General features: G+C 39.4%; 1 long non-coding RNA gene across 1 annotated transcript; it reads right to left on the bottom strand.

The window, feature by feature from the left end:
• Positions 1-1,630: 1,630 nt before the first annotated feature.
• On the bottom strand, positions 1,631-24,479 carry LOC117515819. Its single transcript, XR_004562229.1, has 3 exons — positions 24,403-24,479; positions 12,297-12,301; positions 1,631-1,643 (listed from the first exon to the last, which is right to left on the bottom strand). It is a non-coding gene; the product is annotated as an uncharacterized LOC117515819 (long non-coding RNA).
• Positions 24,480-24,498: the final 19 nt, after the last annotated feature.

The raw sequence follows: 24,498 nt of genomic DNA, 5'->3' as shown, positions 1-24,498 counted from the left end.
CAATAAACTATTCTTTGACCTGAAGCCCATGCCTCCATAAAAGGTTAAATAAATCACAAAGTTTTCCTAGAGGAAGAGCTCCCTCCCATTGTAATTGTGTTTATCTTTTATGCTTGGGATTAGACGATTACATCAAATTCATTTTTACAGGAACTACTGTGATCGCAAACATGCATATGTACTATCTATATAACATTTAACATTTCAACTCATGTATCTCATTCTTTGCATCATCAGAGATGATTCGATGGCAAGAAAGTGAAGGTCATAAAATGGTTTTGCTAAAGCATAAAACCACCAGGCAAAGCCAGATCACAGCTGGCATACATTATTAAAATCCCATAGCCACAAGGAAGCTCACATTCTAGCAAACAACAGCAATGGCAGTGATGCCCGTGACTGGAGTTTGAACTTACATTGAGGATACAAAACATGACTGACTTCACACAGTCAGACTGTTCTCAGAACAACGGTGCATTTGCTAAGTCAGATTTGGTGCATTATCATTTTTAATCTACAGTGTCTTTGTTTGGCTTTCCCTGAAGTGAAATGAAGTTTCTAGTATTTACAGAAAGTGTGCAACATAACAAAATTGTGCAGGTGCATAAATTTAGGCACCCTTGTCATTTTATTGATTTGAATACATTTAGCACTAATTATTGGAATACAAAATTGGTTTGGTAAGCTCAATGACCCTTGACCTCCTTACACAGGTGAATCGAATCATGATAAAGGGTATTTAAGGTGGCCATTTGCAAATGTTTCCCCTCTTTGCATCTCTTCTTATGAGTAGCAACACGGGAGCCTCGAAACAACTCTCAAATGACCTGAAAACAAAGATTGTTCAACATCATGTTTAGGGGAAGGAGACAAAAAAGCTATCTCAGAGATATCAGCTGTCAGTTTCCACTGTGAAGAACATAGTGAGGAAGCAGAAGACCGTAGGCACAGTACTAGTTAAGGCCCGAAGTGGTAGGACAAGAAAAATCTCAGATAAGCTAAAGCAAAGGATGGTGAGAACAGTCATAGTCAACCCACAGACCTGCTCGAAAGACCTACAACATGATCTTACTGAAGATAGTGTCTCTGCATCATTCAACTATACAGTGCACTTTGCACAAAAAGACGCTGTATGATGCTGTAATGCAGAGGAAACCTTTTCTGCATACACACCACAAACAGAGTCGCTTGAGGTATGCTAAAGCACATATGGATGAGCCAGCTTAATTTTGGAATAAGGTGCTGTGGACTGATGAAACTAAAATTCAGTTATGTCAACATAACAAGGGGTGGTATGCATGGCTGAAAAAGAACACAGCATTCAAAGATGCTAAATTTGGAGGTGGTTTCATCATGCTGTGGGGCTGTGTGGCCAGTGCAGGTACTGGGAATCTTGTTAAAGTTGAGGGTCACATGGATTCCAATCAATATCAGCAGATTCTTGAGAACAATGTTCATGAATCAGTGACAAAGTTGAAGTTGCGCTGAGGCTGGATCTTTCAACAAGACAACGACCATAAACACTGCTCAAAACCTACTAAGGCATTCAGGCAGAGGAACACGTACAATGTTCTGGAATGGTCAGTCCCCAGACCTGAATATTATTGAAAATCTGTGGCATGATTTTAAGTGGGCTGTCCATGCTCGGAAACCAACAAACCTGACTGAGCTGGAGATATTTTGTAAAGAAGAATGGTCCAAAATACCTTCAACCAGAATCCAGCCCCTAATAGGAACCTATAGGAAGCATTTAGAGGCTTTTACTTTGGCAAAAGGAGGATCTACTAAATATTGATGTATTTTTCTGTTGGGGTGCCCAAATTTATGCACCTGCCTAATTTTGTTTAAAGAATTATTGCACACTTTCTGTAAATCATATGAACTTCATTTTACTTCTCAAATATCACTGTTTGTCTGCTATATGATATATTTAACTGAAACTGCTGATCCACACAACCAATGATTTAGAAAGGAAAATCATGGAAATCATCAGAGGTGGGAAGGTGATCTGAGCTCTCCCTTCTGGTGTCAAGCACTCTTCCCGGCTGGATGTGTACCGCTCTGGGGACAGTGTCAGGTGAGTTTGACTGGGATGGTCCACCTGTCAAACGGTAATGTAATGTCAAACTCACAGAGGACAGACACCTCCCCCTCTGGTAAACAGCTCAATAATCTAAAGAGAAACATTGTAGCAAAACAAACAACACTAGTTTATAACCTCAGGAAGGTAGACAACGAGCTACAACCTTATTTTTATCCATATGAGCCGTCCTCTGAGCTGGAAAAACAATATTAATCTGAACGAGCAGGTGGCTGTGAATCGAAAACATTGGGAACGTCTATAAAGTGCAAAAACAAGAAACCAGAAAAATATTCAATAAATTTAGGTGTGGTGTCACCAAATTCACAGCACACATCAGTGGTCTCCTGCTGGTTATACTACAGCACTCAGTTTGGAAAAAAATGTGCAAAAATTTAATTTTAGTGATTTTTTTACCTTTAAAATAAGCTGTAAAATGAGCAATAAAATTCAGTTATTCATTATGCTCATGCACCATGCCTCAAATGTCCTAGCCATGGTGCACAGCCAGGGCGAGGTTATACAGATCTCAGAGGGCTGGAGTTTGGTGCTGGCTCAACGTCAATCATAATAATGCTAGCTGACACACTGGCGAGGGTGGTGACAGGGCAAGGTTATGTGTCACTGTATGCTCATGGCTTGCATGTAGACCAGGACTGCCAGTGCTCTGTGTCATGTGAAGGGTGAACCCTAGGGTTTGGGAGCAAAATTAATATCCCTGTCTGAAGGCATTTTTTGAGAACTGTACCCTTAACAGCCATCATTGTCATAGCATTATAACACAAAAGGATGTTTACTTTTTTGGTCCAGTATTTTTTTTAAACTGCTTTTTTCATTCAAGCACAGTAAACATGAAACTGAATTACTCTCAGATGTCAATGCTGACAGCGCTGTCTTAATTCATGTTTTTAACCATTTTCTGTGTGTGAAACTGCCTACGTCTAGTACATGATCAATTATAGAGGAATCTGACATGAAAACTGTAGTCAGATTATTGCTTTGTTTTTGGGTTGTTTTTGTGTGTTTTGTTTTTCAGGGTAGTTGAGATTATACTGAGACAAATGAATTAATAACTAGTAATCTGTAAAATCTGCATTTGAAAAAAGCACTGGGTTCTTCTGAGATCCTGATATGCGATCATTCAGAGTACTTTGATCTGTTGTAAATTGGGTGGTAGCCCCTAAATGGTTAGCATTCAAACCCTAAAACATCCTCAGTGATGAAAGGTGATGACATCGTGAGCAGTCATGTTTTTTGGTACCTCAGTAAATGGCTAGCACGGTGGTGCAATCAATTAGCACAACTAGTGCAGAACAAGAAGGACCAACGCCACCCGTGCCCCATTCTCTTTGTACATCTGGAGTTGCAACAGGAAGGGCACTTGGCATCAAATTTGTGTTAAATCAACATGTGGCTCCATATGGAATCTGCTGTCATCATCCCAAGTAAAATGGGAGAAGCCAAAAGAAAATAGTTTTGTTCACAATACCACATTGTGATTCTTAAGATACTGAGATAGTTGAAGAATATTTGGTGGAAAAAAATAGTTGTTCCAAAAGAATGCTTTCAGTTAAATGGCTCATGTTTTCACCAGTGTGTCTACACCAGATGTTAATATTTGGAGGGAGGAAACCAATATACACTAAACTGATGTATCCTTAAAAAGCTCATTTGAAGATGATACGCTCCCTGCTTCTGTGACTGTCACTGGAAAATTCCAACCTACACTTTATTTTAGATGTTTTTGGGTCGGATCATCTTTTCACTGGGGAAAACATGAATTTTATTGTCACATACCTATCTAGTAAGCAAACACTGTGGCAACAAGCAGAAGCTAACTGGCAAATTAATGTTACTGGACAGTCTGTTCAACTAGACCAGGGGTGGACAATCGTGCCATGAAGGGCTGAGACACTGCAGGTTTTCCTTGTTACCAGCCACCTCAGCAAGTGATTTCATTTATGATCAGTTGTCTCAGCTGGTGATTTCATTGACGATCAGGTGTTTATGTTCAGGGGAGAAGCTCATCAGCAACCCACCTGCTGAGGTGATTGGTTGCAAGGGAAACCTGTAGTGTCTCAGCATTCGTTGCCTACCCCTGAACTAGACACTTCAATTCAATCAATTTTTTTATATAGCGCCAAATCACAACAAACAGTTGCCCCAAGGCGCTTTATATTGTAAGGCAAGGCCATACAATAATTATGTAAAACCCCAACGGTCAAAACGACCCCCTGTGAGCAAGCACTTGGCTACAGTGGGAAGGAAAAACTCCCTTTTAACAGGAAGAAACCTCCAGCAGAACCAGGCTCAGGGAGGGGCAGTCTTCTGCTGGGACTGGTTGGGGCTGAGGGAGAGAACCAGGAAAAAGACATGCTGTGGAGGGGAGCAGAGATCGATCACTAATGATTAAATGCAGAGTGGTGCATACAGAGCAAAAAGAGAAAGAAACAGTGCATCATGGGAACCCCCCAGCAGTCTACGTCTATAGCAGCATAACTAAGGGATGGTTCAGGGTCACCCGATCCAGCCCTAACTATAAGCTTTAGCAAAAAGGAAAGTTTTAAGCCTAATCTTAAAAGTAGAGAGGGTGTCTGTCTCCCTGATCTGAATTGGGAGCTGGTTCCACAGGAGAGGAGCCTGAAAGCTGAAGGCTCTGCCTCCCATTCTACTCTTACAAACCCTAGGAACTACAAGTAAGCCTGCAGTCTGAGAGCGAAGCGCTCTATTGAGGTGATATTGTACTACGAGGTCCCTAAGATAAGATGAGACCTGATTATTCAAAACCTTATTAGTAAGAACAAGAATTTTAAATTCTATTCTAGAATTAACAGGAAGCTAATGAAGAGAGGCCAATATGGGTGAGATATGCTCTCTCCTTCTAGTCCCCGTCAGTACTCTAGCTGCAGCATTTTGAATTAACTGAAGGCTTTTTAGGGAACTTTTAGGACAACCTGATAATAATGAATTACAATAGTCCAGCCTAGAGGAAATAAATGCATGAATTAGTTTTTCAGCATCACTCTGAGACAAGACCTTTCTGATTTTAGAGATATTGCGTAAATGCAAAAAAGCAGTCCTACATATTTGTTTAATATGCGCTTTGAATGACATATCCTGATCAAAAATGACTCCACGATTTCTCACAATATTACTAGAGGCCAGGGCAATGCCATCCAGAGTAAGGATCTGGTTAGACACCATGTTTCTAAGATTTGTGGGGCCAAGTACAATAACTTCAGTTTTATCTGAGTTTAAAAGCAGGAAATTAGAGGTCATCCATGTCTTTATGTCTGTAAGACAATCCTGCAGTTTAGCTAATTGGTGTGTGTCCTCTGGCTTCATGGATAGATAAAGCTGGGTATCATCTGCGTAACAATGAAAATTTAAGCAATACCGTCTAATAATACTACCTAAGGGAAGCATGTATAAAGTGAATAAAATTGGTCCTAGCACAGAACCTTGTGGAACTCCATAATTAACCCTAGTCTGTGAAGAAGATTCCCCATTTACATGAACAAATTGTAATCTATTAGACAAATATGATTCAAACCACCGCAGCGCAGTGCCTTTAATACCTATGGCATGCTCTATTCTCTGTAATAAAATTTTATGGTCAACAGTATCAAAAGTAGCACTGAGGTCTAACAGAAGAAGCACAGAGATGAGTCCACTGTCCGAGGCCATAAGAAGATCATTTGTAACCTTCACTAATGCTGTTTCTGTACTATGATGAATTCTAAAACCTGACTGAAACTCTTCAAATAGACCATTCCTCTGCAGATGATCAGTTAGCTGTTTTACAACTACCCTTTCAAGAATTTTTGAGAGAAAAGGAAGGTTGGAGATTGGCCTATAATTAGCTAAGATAGCTGGGTCAAGTGATGGCTTTTTAAGTAATGGTTTAATTACTGCCACCTTAAAAGCCTGTGGTACATAGCCAACTAGCAAAGATAGATTGATCATATTTAAGATCGAAGCATTAAATAATGGTAGGGCTTCCTTGAGCAGCCTGGTAGGAATGGGGTCTAATAAACATGTTGATGGTTTGGATGAAGTAACTAATGAAAATAACTCAGACAGAACAATCGGAGAGAAAGAGTCTAACCAAATACCGGCATCACTGAAAGCAGCCAAAGATAACGATACGTCTTTGGGATGGTTATGAGTAATTTTTTCTCTAATAGTTAAAATTTTGTTAGCAAAGAAAGTCATGAAGTCATTACTAGTTAAAGTTAATGGAATACTCAGCTCAATAGAGCTCTGACTCTTTGTCAGCCTGGCTACAGTGCTGAAAAGAAACCTGGGGTTGTTCTTATTTTCTTCAATTAGTGATGAGTAGAAAGATGTCCTAGCTTTACGGAGGGCTTTTTTATAGAGCAACAGACTCTTTTTCCAGGCTAAGTGAAGATCTTCTAAATTAGTGAGACGCCATTTCCTCTCCAACTTACGGGTTATCTGCTTTAAGCTACGAGTTTGTGAGTTATACCACGGAGTCAGGCACTTCTGATTTAAAGCTCTCTTTTTCAGAGGAGCTACAGCATCCAAAGTTGTCTTCAATGAGGATGTAAAACTATTGACGAGATACTCTATCTCACTTACAGAGTTTAGGTAGCTACTCTGCACTGTGTTGGTATATGGCATTAGAGAACATAAAGAAGGAATCATGTCCTTAAACCTAGTTACAGCGCTTTCTGAAAGACTTCTAGTGTAATGAAACTTATTCCCCACTGCTGGGTAGTCCATCAGAGTAAATGTAAATGTTATTAAGAAATGATCACTTCTAATGACATTTTCAGCTGTTCGGTGGTGACAAGAAATGGTTTAATCTAAGTTCTTATTGCCATATCCAATAACTTCAATTAGCCAGTTAGCTTCTGCTAGCTGTCATGGTGTTTGCATGCTAAATAAATAATGCGCCGATTAAAATTCATCTTTGTCTTGAGTGAAAAGATGATCCTAAAAATATCTCAAAATAGAATTAGAGTTGCAACTTTCCAGATTTTTCCCTTAAATCGAGGGCCTCCAACTCTCCTCCTGGACAGTACCTGCTCTGCATGTTCTCCATGTTGAGCTGCTCTACTCACACCTGACTAATTAACTCCAGTGATTCTGAGCTCTAGATTGGCTGGACACACCTATAAATGAGTTATTTAGCTGTGGGTGGAGTAGAGGAGTTAGAAAACAACAGGACAGGTGGTCTCCAGGAGCAGGCTTAGAGATCTCTGTCTTCAATGAAAAACCGATGCTGTTTAAACAACAGTCATCAGGAGATGATATATCCCGCCACTCCCCAAAAATCAGTAATACAAAGTGTTGGGGGTTCACCCAAGTACACCCTTACGCTAAATATGAATGAAATTGGTCAACTGGTTCTTGAGATATCACACTAACAAGTGAAAACAGATGAACAGACGGACATGCTGATCGCTATACCGGGGGCTTAGAGACAGAGAGGTTGGGGGAGCACATTTCCTTTCCTTTCCGAAGGTGGGTGTATCAAAAAGTGTAGACTGTCTCAGGGAGCCATTTCAGGTCTCCATTTTTCCTACAGTGGAGTAGTTTCTACAGTACAAACACAGGCATGGAACTGTATTATTGAGATGTTTAATTCTAATTCTCATCCGTATCTAATGGTTAAAGGATGATAAAAATGGATTTTGAACAATGTGACAGCTTTCAGTTTTTTTATTTCTATTCGCTTAATTCATTGCTTTGTCACTGACCAAAAAATGCAATGCAGCACAACACTATGGAGCATGTGCACAAAATCAGCGGAAGAGTTCCGTTTGTGTTTCTGTATGTGGATTCACATCTTCATCACTAATTATGTCAGGTTTCAGGAATATGGTTATCCTAAGATTTCCATAGTGTAGGCAACTATCAGCAAGGTACGTGACAACAGTCAGTAACTTCTCTACAGTGTGTTTTTGAGCAAAATTTCAAAGAAATAACAAATAACTCAGAGTAAAGACAATGCTGCCAAACCACAACTCTTCTGATGATTTCATGCACTTTTGCATAGTGATATGTTGCTTTGGAGGTCATGACAAAAGACAGAATTGCGGAAATATTACACATAGGATTACGTCAACCCAAAGCTTCCGGCACTGGACACTTTTTCATTCACTGATGACGTGCTCGCAAAAGTTGTTTTGGTGACAGATTGTTGAAATAGGTTGACTCACTTGTGAATGGCGTTCACCTGGACAGTTGGCATTTAATCAATAAACATCTTAACTGTTGTCACAACCCCAAGTCATGAAGATTAATTTTGTTTCCCTGCACGGTTTCCTGCACATGGATTTCTGAGACAAGCCATCAATTACATATGATTCATCTTAACATCTTCCCAGTTTATTCTTCAAGTTTGTTTGATTGTTAATTTATTCTGCAACACAAAAGAAACATGAGCTACATGTATGAGTATATAATAAATATGCAAAACACATTACTCTTAATAAAAATAAGCATTGATGGTACTATATTATCAGGGGTCAAAATACATTTTTACCCTACTTGCACTGCTGCTAGTAACACAAAAATTACTTGCACCAAAAAAAGTTACTTGCACAACCAAAAGTCAGTCTTATATCAACCTTAAAACTCCTCCTCTGATGTGTCAGACTCTTCCTCTCTGGGGAGAGTTTGAGGGGAGAGCAGCAGCAGCAGCAGTGAAGAGAATGTGCACTCATTTTATTATATTGTACGCACATTTTATGATATTGTGCGCACGTTTTATTATATTGTGGGCATGTTTTAAGCATCGTTTGAGCGAAACAAGGACACAATCTACTTAAACGTGGCCACAATTTGTAAAACGTGCACTCAATATTGTCTTGACACATAAATGTTGGCTATTAGTCAACAAACCAGCAGACAGTGTGATACATTTCCCCATTAGAAATGGATCTGGTCAGAGTATATCATCATGGTTGTTGCGCACAAGGACATACAGAGAATTCCAGCTGCCCAGCATGGCAACGCCTGGAGTTTAATCACATTAAAAAGGATGCTGAGGGCAAAGCATCTCCCTGTGGTGAAAATTACAATTTAGGTCATATTATGGAGTTAATTTTGAATGAAAGGAAACCATGCGCACGTTTTATTAATTCGAGGGTTCAATTAAAGGAAAACATGCGCACGAATTATCACGGCCAGGAAAACATGAGCACATTTTATTAATTTGAGAGCATGTTTTATTAATTTGTGGGCTCAATTAAAGGAAAACGTGCGCACAAATTATCATGGCCAGAAAAAAAAATATCACTTTAAGTGACCTCTCCCGGGTTCCGTAAAGGAACCGCAGCGGCAGCCAGTTTTTCTCTTTTTTTTATGTGCGTGCGTGAACTAATCGTCTGTGAAGATAACTTTATTAACGACACAGATGTATAATAAAACAAATGGTGAGTGGTTTATAACACAATGATGACAGAGTTTGAAGGCAGAGAGAGAGAGAGAGAGAGAGAGAGAGAGAGGAACCCAGCCAGCCAGATTTTTTTTATTTTCTTTGTTTACATGTGCGCACGCGAACACAACAAATAGAGCTCTGTGTGTGACAGTCATAAAATGCAGGAAAGACGAAGACAACACACTGGAAATTGTTTTTTTCCCCTTATTTATTCCTTTATTTGTTCATTTTCCTGGTGCTTATAGTTGATAAAACTTGGATAAAGTTACTTGCACCAGTGCAAGTGCAGTATAAAATTATGTGCACCGCTCGAATAATACGTTCACAAACTAGCACATACATGTACTATTTTGAGCCCTGAATTATACAACTAGTGTGTTGCCTGTGGGGATCCATGGGCTCTAGACTGGGTAGTGTTTATAAAATAGGTAGCTGACATTTTTCAAGGGTGGTAATAAATTATGCAAAGTTTCTATAATGATCTGGAATGGTGTGTGAGTCCAGAATGTAATTAACATCCATTGTTCACTGTTGTTAGCTAATATCCATACTTTCTCCAAAAATATTAGTCCTATCAATGTTCCTTTTTGGCAGCGTTCATCGTTGATCCAGAAGACATAAACAAACCAAACAGCAAATGTCAGCTTTCCCCTGTTTCTCCATGATCAAAGTAACACACATGCACACACTCATGCACGCATGCAAACACGTACACAGAGGCCACTTGGCTTTTAATATATAGATGCTGGCAAAAATGGTTTTTATTTATGGATGCATTTCATTGACATTTGCAGCTATACTACTGGTGGACTCATCAAATAACCTTTGCTTGTATAGAATTCAAAATATTCCATGAAAAAGTTTTTCCAAAGGGAAAAAACAAATTGGTTTTCAGAGAGAATTTTTTCAGCAAATGATAAAACCACTTTTTAGTATTTAACATGTGATGTTGGGGCCAGTATGTGGCCATGCAGCAATGAGTTCATAGATGTGGCATACATGAATCTTTCACCTCAATAAATATTTCATCTTTTGTACTGAATCATTTAAAGCAAAGCCCTTTTTGCTGTTGTTCTTCAGGCAGTGTGTGCATGCCGTGTACAGTACATCTCTCTCTCTGTCAAACACACACACACACACACACACACACACACACACTCACTCTCTGAAAAGCTGTTCAGTGGCCCTGAAATACAGTGCGTTATGTCACTCTGTTGATCCTTGTGCAGCTTTACACCCTAAATCTGAATGCAGTGTAAACGATATGATGATTCCCTCTAAGGCAACACATTCTTCACAATCCTTCAGCTTTTAAAAGTGCAAAGGTTGACTTCTTGACACAGTGAAGTCAAGAGAAAGACTCACTTAAAATATATTAGGTTGTCTGTTATACAGAAAACTGAAAAAACTTCCTGCAGTCATCATTACAAGAGGGCAACATAATGAGCAAGAAACAAATCATTGCTGATCAATTTATTGATTCTCTCTCTCTCTCTCTCTCGCTCATTCATTCGGGGTCAATGCAGCAACCAATCTGGGATGGAACCAGTGTGGAACTCTAATTTTTATCACATATTAGTTCAGTTGTTATCCTCAAAACATGAAATTAATTTAGCTATTGCTATAATTAAAGGAGTCAAGTGAAGGTCATTTTAGTTCCAACCAAACTGGTAATTGACCCATGTACGGAGAGGGCCTTGACCAATTTGGTGCCCTTGGCAACTTTTTTATCTACATCACCGCTAATTAACCACCAGTTATTGTGTTCATACACTTACAAAGAAAGGTCATAGCTTTTGTCTTAGATGCTTTCCTTATTTTAGAAACAAACAAACAAAAAAAGTGAAAAGAGTAATAAAAATGTATCATAATACAAACTATAAATCAAATTATTGTATTTATAATTTGTATTATAATATTCAACTTTAATGTTTTTAAAGGTTATGTTTGAAAGTCAAACGTGACAAATGCCAGAAACCCAAGGTACCATGTTGTCGGACTATGTTCCATTGTATTTTATCATCAGTCATCCTATATTATATCTGTCTTTTTTCCATTTTTCCTCCTCTTCTCTCCTTTTTCTACCCTGTGTGCTCGAGGGCTTTGGTCTTTTTTGACATGATGGCATATAACCTCTTTTCCATATAGACAGAGTGTGAGATGGCCCTGAAATATTCGACCATCTAGAGTTGTGAAGGTATGTGATAGTTTGCAATTTTAAAAGACTATTTTTCATCTTTTTGGGAAGCTGTAGTTATGTACTATATAGGCCTTTTTAAATAAAAAAAATTCGTATTCAGTATACTAGTAATAGTATTATAATACCATTGTTGAAAAAGTAAAAATTAAAAAACAATCTATTTGTTATTTAGGGCACCCCTGATGAATGGATCCATACCAGTTCTCCACATGTAGCTTGAAAATTAAAATAACTTAAAGTTATATGTACAGACCTTCACATGACACCGCTTGTTCTTATTCTTAACAAAAATATTAATGTAATTTCAATTCAATTAATTTCAATTTATTTAATTTATATAGCTCCAAATCACAACAAAGCTGTTGTATGGCTGGGGGTGCCTGGCTGCCTTTTGTTTCTGTCTTCTGTTCTGTCTTTTGTTTTTCCTTCCAGGTGGCTTGCATTCAGGACTGAGTGGCTGTGTGGCTGAGCTATCAGGACCTCACCCTGATCACCTGAGGCTGGTCATGTGCAGCTCGTCAGGACTCACAGCTGTGGTGCATCTACATGGATTGGGGCATGGTTGCATTTAAGGCTGGAGTACACAGTGTGTATTTGCCAGAGACTCGACCTTGTGACCAGACGGGTGAGATCGTCGTCTCGAGAGCCATCTCATCATCATGGATGCAGAGACCGTCCAGGTTTGATGCCATGGTCTGTGAAAGAGGAGGGGGTGAGGTCTCACGCTCGTCAGCACACTTCCTGAGGTACGTTAGGTTTTGTGACTAACATAAGTACAGTCAGTAAATGTGGTGTCCCTCACACCTTATTATATTGAGCTGTTATGTTAGTCGTTTAATCAGCTTCCACTGCAGTTGAGAATGTGAACTGGGGGTTCCATGCCTGCAGGGTGGGAAGCTGATTAGTGATTAAGCCAGGAAGTGTTTGCTGTTTATGTACACCTTTGAGTGGTCTCTCTGTGTGTGGAGTGTGGACTCACATGATGGTTTCTTCTTTCACAGACTCGGTTTGTCGCGGCCACCTGGGGGGTGTCGGCGGGGTCCTTGGGTCCGAACTGTTTCTGGCTCCGGACCGTTAGTGCTGCTGGGAGCACACCGGCATTCCACCACGCCAGACCGCGCACTTATTTGTTTGTATTTTGCACGTCACTGTTATGTCATTAAATTTTGTTATCCTTTGTACCGTGCTCTGCTTATTTCATACTGGGTCCTTCAAACGCTGGTCGGTTCTCCGTCCTGCGTCCGACACATAACACAAAGCTGCCTCAAGGTGCTTCGCACAAGTAAGGTCTAACCTTTCCAAACAGTGTAGTACTTTTGTTTTCAATCCCGTTTTTCATGAAAGTTTGTCACATCCCACTATGTGCTATTAGTGCATTTTGGCTTAATACAAAAACTTTACCAGCGAGATCACCCTGATTTATGGACTTAGCATCTCTTATTTACCTGTTTTACAGACTGTTTTGGTTCTATGTTTTAATGTGTCCTGTCACAAAAAGCACCATATTTTCGTGATGTCAATACAGTATCACAAACTAATAGATTCATTTTCATTCATCATCCACTTTTCATGGTGCCATCACGAAATGCCATGATTTTGTTGGTCTATTTACCATAACAGAGTGGAGCTACGATCTTACACATGTATGAAAGCTTGCAAACAAGGATACTACCGGTTGAAAAAGCAGAAAAGTCTGAGATCAAGCATGTAGTAAAGAAAGAATACATATGATTCCAATAGAGATAACACTAGAGTAGCGTTTGGCGGGAAATATGAACTTTGGTGCATACTGAAGCTGGAGCTAAAGCTCTCGAAACATTTGGATTCCACTGCCAACCTAACGGAAGCATGAGTACACAATCAAAACTAGGCACGTAGTCCTTTGAATTATATATTACCCGTTTTCTAATATACAGCAGGCAGTATCATAACAGGCTAATGAATAACACTTACATTGTTCTCTTATTATCTAGGCAGTTTATATAGGTTTGGTTGAGTAAAAAAATGGTACCGTTATGAATGATCACAATGCTAACAAGAGTCAAACCAAGTCTGGGAGCATGTGCCGGTGTTGCACATCGGTGCATCCATCACATCATGGAACCTCCCCAAATACTAGATGGCAGCCACCCAGGCACACAACCAATCGTTTCCCACCTCTCAAAAGTAACCATCTATCTGCCACAGCCATGTGAAGCATGACCGTCCCCTTGCCCTTCTGTAGCCACTGGGGTCCGCAACACTCAGGCATCTCCACACATGGACAAAATTGTTGGCACCCCTATGTTTTATAAACACGTTTTAAAATATGATCAGAAATAAATGCAAACAAAACAATTTTGTTTCATCAATTTTTTTAAATGTGCAGTTATTTGGCAACAAGAACAAAACAAAATGCTTTCATAGAATGAAATAAAAAATCATGACATAAATTGTACGCTGAACACCGTTAGGGTTGTATGACCATGAGCACAAATTAGCTGTCTTGTAATTTTAATTCATGTACATGTGATGTCTGACTTTGGAAGTTCAGTTTGAATGGAGTAAAATGAATAAACAAATTACTTTCTTTGCAACTATACTATATTGTTATGGTATTTTAACTGGCTGCATTTGCCATCAAAAAATAAAAATTAGCAGTGACAAGGACATACCGGTGTTATTTTATCTTTAGCAATGAGAAACGGGAGACAGTGAGAGGCCGACTATTTAAGTGCGGCGAGTTAACTAGTATAAATCAGGTAAATGTGAATCATTTGTGTGATACTACAGAAAGGAATTAAGCTACCCCCTCACAAAAAGTTGAAATTTGAAGCAACCACCAGGGCCAGACTTTCCTGTTTTAATGATGTTGTGTAAAATGTCAAACTCTGCTGCATCTTTCAGTTAATTAAATTATTGTTCATTTTGTTGGGCTGGGCTGGTGTTTCCAGTGCAGAAGGTTCCTGGTTCAAAACTTACCCCTGCCTATTCTCCATGTAATGTGATGTTGCATCAGGAAGGGTATCTGGTGTAAAAATGTGTGCCAAATCAACATGTGACTGTTGAACTTCTGAAACAAGGGAGCACCTGAAGGGACTTAATTACTAGTGTTCATTTCTTTTCTTTATGTACTGTTTCGTGGGAGACAATAACCTGCCTCAAATTCTTGTAATGGATCCGAAGCTCAGATACATTCTTGAAGTGTTTTAACAGTGCAAAGGACCCGAACCATGATAAGTTGATTGACACCACCTGTTGTCGTCAAACCAAATTTTCAACCATTGGCCCAGACTGTAATCTAAAGCAGTTTTCACACCTGCTATTTTGGTTCAAAAACCTAAAGACCAAGCAAGGTAGGCGTGAAAGCACCCGAAAACAACTTGGGACTAAAATATGACAGTTTAAATGTGAGTATAAACTACATGTTAGCAATGTGCTGTAATAAACACATAAAACATCTTTGTTTGCTGACAGCCTTTAAATGCAGGCTCAGTGTTGTATAGTAACGAAGTAAAAATACTTCACTACTGTACTTAAGTACGTTTTGGGAGACTTTGTACTTTACTTGAGTTTTTTAATTCAGCTTACTTTCACTTTTACTTCACTACATTTCCGACATTAATTGCATACTTCTACTCCGATGTATTTTCTATGCGCCATGCCATTACTCATTACAAAAAAAAAAACAACAACAACACACACACACACGAAAAAAAACGTGTTTTCACCCAGAGACAGCTAGTGACTGCAACGAAGTCAGGCCGATTTGTCATGAGGCATGTCCGGTAGGCTTTTTTTCAGTTGCGCACTGGGGGGGTGTTTGTCAGGAAAATAATAATTTCTCTAATTACAGACCTGCAGCGGGTCTGTAATCAACTATTCTGCAGCGCGGCTTTGCTTTGAACCTTCAACCAATCGAAGCAGTGATTCGCAGATCGAAGCAGTGATTCGCAGATCGAAGCAGTGCCTCGATCTACGATTCGTGGATTCATTGTTTAACCCTCTGGGGTCCGAGGGCATTTTTTGGACAGTTCACTCGCCTGGCATAAATGTTTTATTATTGCTGTTAACAGCTCTCCCTGCATCCGACAATCATGTTTTATGTCTCTTTTTTCAGGACAACCTGTGCTTTCAGAATATATGTTTTTGTTGTGTTTTATACATGTAATAAAGGTTTACAATCAAAAATAGGCAAGGAAAAAATAAAGCAAAAAATAATTTTCCACACTCATTTATTCAAAACACACAGCAAACTATAATAAACATCAACTGTTTTGACACTTTATAAAGGTAATTTGAGGTCTTGTGTTTAAGACTGTACAACAAAAAGGTTCAAACAATAAACACAAATGCACATTTTGAACAACATATACAAAATGGTCTATGCGTTTTGTTGTCCACTGATATGGTAAACAGTGCTTTATGCAGAGAAAGCAACAGAGTTATCCAGTAACATTCACATGCAAACTAGTGGAGCAATCCTGATAGTTAAACACTCTGAGCACGTGAGATTGTCATCAGAGGCTCTCCGTCTGCTCCTGCTTTCACTGATCGCTGTGCTTAATGGCGCAGGGCGCACTGAGTAAGTATGTACTAATAGTATGTACTCATTGGAGCAGCCAGGGAGCTATTCAAATGGGCCAACTAGTAACATATCACTATTATTATGATCTTTGGTTTTTCATGTGACGTAAATCTGCCCTACGATTGGATTTTGTAAAACCATGTAACGGTGAACTAATTCAGATTAGACACTCACGTTGCTTGCGCATGTCATCACACAGTTTCTATGGGGAGTACAAAGATGGCCGATGGATGGCTCGAAAGTCCGCGGAGTTAACCTTTCAGCAAAAAAAAAAAAGTAAGTTTCTATCTCATATTATTCAAAAGTTATTTATAATTTAGTAAAGCTTGGTCTTAGCCGTCGTATACAACATCGTTGGCCCCAGAGGGTTAATTTCGCTTTATTCTAATTTTTCCCCACTAAAACCCTGAAGAGCATATGTCTGTGCGTAATATTTAATATTTTTATGTTAAACCGACCTGTTATGGTCTTCTGAATTAGTTGATAGAGGTATTTTATAACTTAAAAACAAGACCGATGCTAACGCGTTAGCATGTCTATGGCGTTTTCAATGTTAAAGTTAGCATTAAGCTGTTCGCATCAGCACGTTTGTGTTGATTTGTTTTCTGTATAATTAATGGCTCAGCGTTCATTGTCAGAAAAGAGTCAAATTGTAATTTTTTTAATTTATTTTTATTCATATATTAACAATAGCAACAACAATAATAGTCTACATAATAGACAATATCCATCCATCCATCCATCCATCCATCCATTTTCTTCCACTTTATCCGGAGTCGGGTCGCGGGGGCAGCAGCTCAAGCAAAGCCGCCCAGACCTCCCGATCGACACACACCTCCCCCAGCTCCTCCGGGGAACCCCAAGGTGTTCCCAAGCCAGCCGAGAGATGTAGTCCCTCCAGCGTGTCCTGGGTCTTCCCCGGGGCCTCCTCCCAATGGGACGTGCCTGGAACACCTCTCCAGCGAGGTGTCCAGGGGGCATCCGGAAAAGATGCCCGAGCCACCTCAACTGTCTCCTTTCGACGTGGAGGAGCAGCGGCTCGACTCCGAGCTTCTCCTGAGTGACCGAGCTCCTCACCCTATCTCTAAGGGAGCGCCCAGCGACCCTGCGGAGGAAACTCATCTCAGCCGCTTGTACTCGCGATCTCGTTCTTTCGGTCATGACCCAAATCTCATGACCATAGGTGAGGATCGGAACGTAGATCGATCGGTAAATCGAGAGCTTTGCCCCCCTACTCAGCTCTCTCTTCACCACGACGGTCCGATACAGCGACCGCATCACTGCAGATGCTGCACCGATCCGATCCGAAAAGCCGATTGTCTATTAGGTGCGGTGCAGCATCTGTACCAACCTAATAGACAATAATAGTCAATAATAATAGACTAATAATGTTACAATACAATTTTAGAGAAAGAGACAAAAAAAAAACCTAATGAAACAAAACACAACAGAAAAGATAAAACCATGTAACAATGAAAATAAATAAATACATATAGAAATAAATAACTGTGAACACCTAGTGAGTAGCCTACTCTCATTTAGGTTTTGAAAACTTTTTTCTGAAGTGTTTTTGTGTGATGTGCACAATTTTCAGTATTTTGACTAATACTACCAGTCATTTACAAGCCTAGATAAACTTTGTAATATAAAAAAATCAGTCCGTTTTTGATTATTAACATTTACTTGTACTTTTACTTTCAATACCGGAGTACATTTAGTTGTACATTACTTGTCATACTTAAGTACAATAAATACTAGATACTTTAAGACTTTTACTTGAGTAGCAATTCAATCGGTGACTTGAACTTCTACCAAAGTCATTTTTTTAAGGGGTATCTGTACTTTTACTTAAGTGTGATTTTCCGGTACTTTATATAACACTGTGCTGGCTTGATTGAGAACTTCAAAAATTTTAAAGCCAATACCCATCTTTTACAAAATGCTCAAGTCTGGCTCAGTACTGACACTCAGAACTGTTTTGGGATAGTCACAGCCTTCACTTGAGGTGCACTAACATTAGCAGCCAGTATACAGTTTTAAATAATAATACAGATCAAGCGCGTTCACACCTGGAAAATGCCTAGTCCAGCCACATACAGATCTGATGGCCACTGACCAGTTGGGCTCAAGGGCACCTCTGTGGTATTTATGATGTCCAGCCAGATTTACCCTGCTAGGAGGTGGCTTGAACTGAAGGCCCTCTAGGCACAGTCCTGCTTACACAACTTTACACCACTGCTTTTACACCTGCTTTTCTCTTGTGCCAAAAGCTATAACCATTCTGTCCTATAAAATGGCCATTCTGTTTATGGACTGGTTTGTGTCGGATGTTTAATTTGTGATCTCCAAACTGTTCCACTGTAACAACGAGCACTTTACCAACACCGCACATTACAAATTAAGTGGGGTTTCTCCTTTCATAATAAGCCAAATCACCATCAGCTTTGGTTCATGATGGTCCTAGGGCCTGGGCCATCTAGTTTGAAAAGTGCCCCAGAACCCCCGTAGTCACGACACTGCTAAGTCACTACCATGTTCCAAAATCCTCTATAAATATAGCACGAATTTTGTATTTTCATCATTATGAAGTACAGAGAATAATTATGAGCAATGGATGTTGCTGCAGGTTGCAGTTGAAGAGGAAGAATGTCTGCTGTTATGTGAGCTTGACCACGTCCTGGCTGTTTCTCAGCAGTATCTGATGGGTTTCATGTTGCATTCCAAACAGCATGTTGCAATGTTGACAGCCATTTGTTTTCCTTACTTGTTGCCAAGAATACACGACTCAACAAGACATTGTCAACAAACCACCCAGATATTGACAGGATGCACCAACACATTTGCATGATGTGGCACATGGTAAATATATATATTTTTTAAGATTTCAAAGAAATGTGCCATATCTTGGGCGCTCTTGGCCCAACGTCTCCAGTTTGAGGCATGTCATGTTAAAACATCATGAAGGTGCAAACACAGTTTTAAAGCTATAGCTTACCTCTCTTTCGCTTACTTTTCTCTCTTCCTCCATCTGTATCTCTGATGCCTATTTTTACAAAAAAAAAAAAAAAAATACACTCTTATTCACATCTTAATATAAATTACATATTACCTAAGTTCTGTCTTGCAATGAACAATGAAATCACAAAAACATATCTGTGGTATCAAAGTATCACATCATACAACATTGATATTTAAAGTAAATTTTCACCAATCAAGCTCTGAACTTCCTGCTGGGCTATTCTCTGCATTTCTTTCCCACTCAGATATCACTTTTGAACAATGACACATACGTGTTAATAACAGTGTCACTCTCTGTGTGGTATATGCACATTGATGTGATGATATTGATGATGAAAAATATTAGTCTAAGGACAGTGCCTAAAACATCTGCACAGTGCTGTAAGTACAGTAAAACATCTATAACAATAAGCAATTTAAATTTACATTATTATTATTATGAAAATGAAAAAAGTGATGTTTGAGTCAAAAATTACAAGATAGTTAGAATTCAGATTGACTAAATCAAAATATATACAGTATGTAAAGCATGTACAACTACATGGAAACAACCATAAATGTAATTTTTGTTGTCTTACATACAAAGTGCAAACATACTGTCTTGTATGTTTGTTTGTTTTTTCAAGAAACAGCTAGACTTAAGACAGTTTTATTTATGTGACACCTAAATAGAATTGGAGGGCTGGGTCTCACTGAACTTCCAATTCCTGCTCTAAGAAAAAACACTATTCTAATTTAAAGTAAAATATCGAATGACAGATCTGTTTAGGTGTCATATAAAACAAATAATTGATATTTTCCATTTGTGCAATGGAAAGAATATTTTCATTCAAAGATGGAACATACCATTCAACCTGGCTGATGCCGTGTATGTTCCATCTTTCAACTCATGCAAACATTCTAACGCTGCACCCATGAACATTCATTATTTGCATTTGAATTACTTAATTTCTATTGCCAAATATGGCAAGTTCCCTGTGATTCGCATGGCAAGCATAGGATAACTAAAGTCAGCCAGTGACTATGGCTCTGTAAAAACAACAGCATACTCAGCTCTTAAATTTTTGATTATGATGGACACACTTGAGGATGAGCGATCCTCTTGTTATGGCCCACAACAGCATCATTTATGGTGCAGAATAACTATAACATAAAATATAGACAGACAAGCCTATCAAAGTGCTTGTAAAGCTATGATGTTAATCACAGGGTTCCACTGTTGCGTGTTATAAATAAATATAATTTCTATTTCTCTGAATTTACTTGAGCTTGACTGTTGTTCCACACTTGGAAGTTGCTTTGAGGTGTTTGTAAATGTAATTCTGGTCATCCTTGTTTTTATACCAGAACTAATTATTCTGGACCCTCACTTCTCTTGCTGATGGTACAAAATTAAAGTTCCGTCTAGGATGCATCATTAAAAATAATATAATGACTGAGTGGATCCTTGTCATTTGATTGGTGCTTTGTATGTCACGCGGCATGGATTATTCATTCCATTTACCGTGCAGATTTGGTTCCATACATTTTGTACCATTGCACGCTATGAACCCCCTCCATGCACACACTAGTGAGGGTGGTGTTTAGTTAAACATGGCAGAGTTTGTTTTGCTGACAGACGACGATTTGAACGAGCTAATTGACGGTGCTAATTCTTCTAACACACACACACACACAAAAACCAGTCCATTACACCATAAGCCATCTGGAGGCATGAAGACCTGTTAGGATGAAAAGCTGGACAAATTTCCAACGCGATTTTTCACTAGACTGAGGAAGTACACAAAGGCTTTTTTGAAGTATCACGGACTACATTGTCAGAAATATTTTTGAACTATCTAACTGTTTTTCCAAGTTGACTGAGAACAATTTTGGACTCCTATTTAAAGTCTGTGTTGGATTGTTGATGTCAAAGCATTAGTGACACACCAAAATGTAACTCACTTTTCTGTTATTAATAAATTAATATATCAAATGACAACCATCTATTTTAGTCGTTATATAAAACAAATAATGAATGTTTTTACATTCTTTCAGTGGAAGGAATATTTAATTTGGTGAAAGCTGGAACGTACCAGTCAACAAGGTGGACCCGGCGCCGCGAGGGGGCGTTTGGGGGCGATGCCCCCTCACGTCATCAATCCCGCCCCCTTGGATGTGAGAGTTATCAAAAAATAAAAATAAAAAAGAAAGAAAAAGAAATACTGGAAAATATAGCAAAATATTAGTTATTCAATATTATTATCACTTTACCGGGGCATTGCTGGGCCGGTATCGTAGATTTACGTCGACGGTACCTGGCTATACCAGCCCGCTATGCATAAACAAATGACGTCATAGCGCGCAGCCCATGAACTGTCCGCAGTGGGGGGGGAACTGTCCGCAGAGGAAAAGATGAAAATGCGAGAAGTGTGTTTTGGTCCCAATATGGATATTCCGGATGATTTTCTCATGGATAGTACGACAATGAACAGCAGCTAAAGCAGCCATCTTGATGAGGACGCAGTGGCTAAATTGGAAAACAGCACGTGCCAGCCTGCCGACACGACAAAAGTTAAGTGAGCCAACTTACGTGTTGTGTATCTCAGTAAAAAGTGATAATAATGCAAATAACATGCTGTTGTCGTGCGGTATGCATTTTCTTAGTCCCTCCGTTCACGGCCAGTCGCCCGCAATGATAGATATTAAAGTTATGTACTGTTGTAAATATATGTACATGAAAGGTTTATCTTTGACCCGTTGTGTGACTGTCATGCCCAATTGCGTTGTTTGCACTTGTGATGGAGGGCTGTATGTGGGGTTAATCTACTGTCTCGTGTCATTTCTCAGATCAGTTGTTGGTTTGGTTTTGTGGTATGCAGGAGATCACTTGACCAAGGGTCTATACGTTCAAATAATAATTTAAAAAAATACTGTCATCACTCTTTACTCTTAGTCAGTCTCTTACAACAGTGTAGCCTAAATACATGAGCTTTCTAGGAGCGCACCCAATTCATTACACACGCTCAGAGGCACGTCCCCTCCGGTGCGCACTTTTTTTGGGGGAGGGGGGGGCTGTGATAAACTCATCGCCTCCTTAATATTTTTTTCTGGCGCCGGGCCTGCAACGAGGCATAGCCAAGTTGACTGGTACGTTCCAGCTTTCACCTCATGAAATATTCGAACCATTGAACTCATAAACGTTCATTATTTGTATACTAATAATCGTAAAATAAAATAAAAAATAAACAACAACTGCATGCTTTGTTCTGAATTGAATGGGCACAATGTCATTTATAATTGGAAGAAAAATTACCAAAGCTGCATGCTCCAAATCTGATTTCTGAAAATCAAATGTAAGAAATTCATTTGTGAAATGCCAAACAGAGTTTGAAAGACATCTGGGAAGAGTTTATAGAATCATGAGGTTGCTAGATAGAGATGTCTGGCAATGCTGATGTCTTTGAAGCAGAATGAAGGTCCAAGTATTCAGGCTCCTGGGCGTCCCTGATAACTGAGTAGTTGTTAGACTAAGGGACGGTTGAGCATGTTCCACCGCGCAGGTGCCTCAGTGCTGAGAACCCCAGCTACTGGAAAAGGCCAAGGGGATGCCCATGTATCACCCAGCTGGGACAGACAGATGGCTGCTTTCAGGAAGTGGGGATGGACTGGTGTTCTGCCTGGGTGGTTCCTGTCATGACCTGGGATGGTTCTGTAGTGTGGTGGATGTAAAGCTGTACCACACTAGCTACCAGACCTGACCTGACCCAATTTGCAGAATGTCATAAAAGTACCACATTGCTTTGCCCCATGCAAAACAGTGACTCCAGTTTCGCCACAAGCTGTAAAAGTCAATACCCCCATCTAGTGGTGTATTTTTTATTACTAACCATCTAATATCGTTTTTGCTTTTTTACTCAGGTTCCAGAAGCCAATATTCATGCTGTTCGGCCATGAGCATCATCTCAGCGTCAAGCTGCGTGACGCTGACTGTTCATGCCCTTGTGGTAAGAGGAAAATGAAAATTTAACCGGGTCAGTGGATTAACTGCTATAGCTTGATAATAAGAGATGATCTAAGAAGAGGATGTCAAATAATAATGATTTGATAAGCAATTAAAGAAGAAAATTACAGTGAATAGAAAGTGCTATTTCATTAGTTGCATATTAAATCCGCAATAAACTGTGGAAAGAACAAAGTATATTAATGATGCTTTTGTTCAAACAATTTGTCTTCATTTGCTGTCAATCTGTCATTCAAATAAAATAAAATTACACAAAATTTTATACATAGCTACAATTTTATACAGTTGTGGTCGAACGTTTACATATCCCCATCGTGGGCATGAATGTTTGGGTAATTTTAGGCTTTAAATGATGGCCTTGAACTGTCCTTTTGCCAGGGTGGAATGACTGTACATACATCATGTGGTATACATCATGACTTAAAAAAAAACAAACAAACAAGAATTGTGTACACAAGTTTGAATTTATTTTGATCTTCTCTAAACCATATGGGGTCAAAATTATACACACAGGCTCAAACATATAGATAATATCTGGCTATGTCCCTTCATAAGCTACACTTTGACGCAACACTTCTGGTAGCTATTGGACAAGCTTCTGGCATAATTCTGCCTGGAGATTTGACCACTCCTCTTGGCAGAATTGGTAGAGTTCATTTAAATTGGTTAGTTTCCTGGCACAGACCTGGCATTTAGGCATATTCTGCAAATTTTCAGTTGGGGTGAGGTCAGTGCTTTGGGCAGGCCATTCCAGAAGCTTAATATTAACCTTCTTTTTTCCAACCCACAACCAGTTTTGATGTACGTTTGGGATCATTGTCTTGTTGGAACACCCAATTGTGGCCAAATTTCAACCATTTAGCTGTTGATTTGAGGTGACATTGAAGAATTTGGAGGCAGTCTTCCTTCTTCATTATTTCGTCCACTTTGTGCAGTGCATCAGTACCACTGCCAGGCAAAACAGCCACAGAGCATGATGCTTGACAGCTGGTACAATGTTCTTAGGTTTGAAAGCCTCACCTTTACTACACCAAACATACCCCTTGCCAAACAGCTCAATCTTTGTCTTGTCTGACCATAAAACATTTCTCAAGAAGGCATTTGACTTGTCCACAAGGGCAACTGCAAATTTCAGTCTCGCTTGAAGGTGTTGATTTTGGAGTAGGGGCTTCTTTCTTGGCCGGCACCCTCTCAGGCCATAATGATGGAAACGTTGCCT

The sequence above is a fragment of the Thalassophryne amazonica genome, chromosome 8 (genome assembly GCF_902500255.1).
Source record: "Thalassophryne amazonica chromosome 8, fThaAma1.1, whole genome shotgun sequence".
NCBI lineage: Eukaryota > Metazoa > Chordata > Actinopteri > Batrachoidiformes > Batrachoididae > Thalassophryne > Thalassophryne amazonica.
The sequence above is the reverse complement of the archived record's forward strand: the minus strand, read 5'-3'. Positions and strand labels throughout refer to the sequence as shown.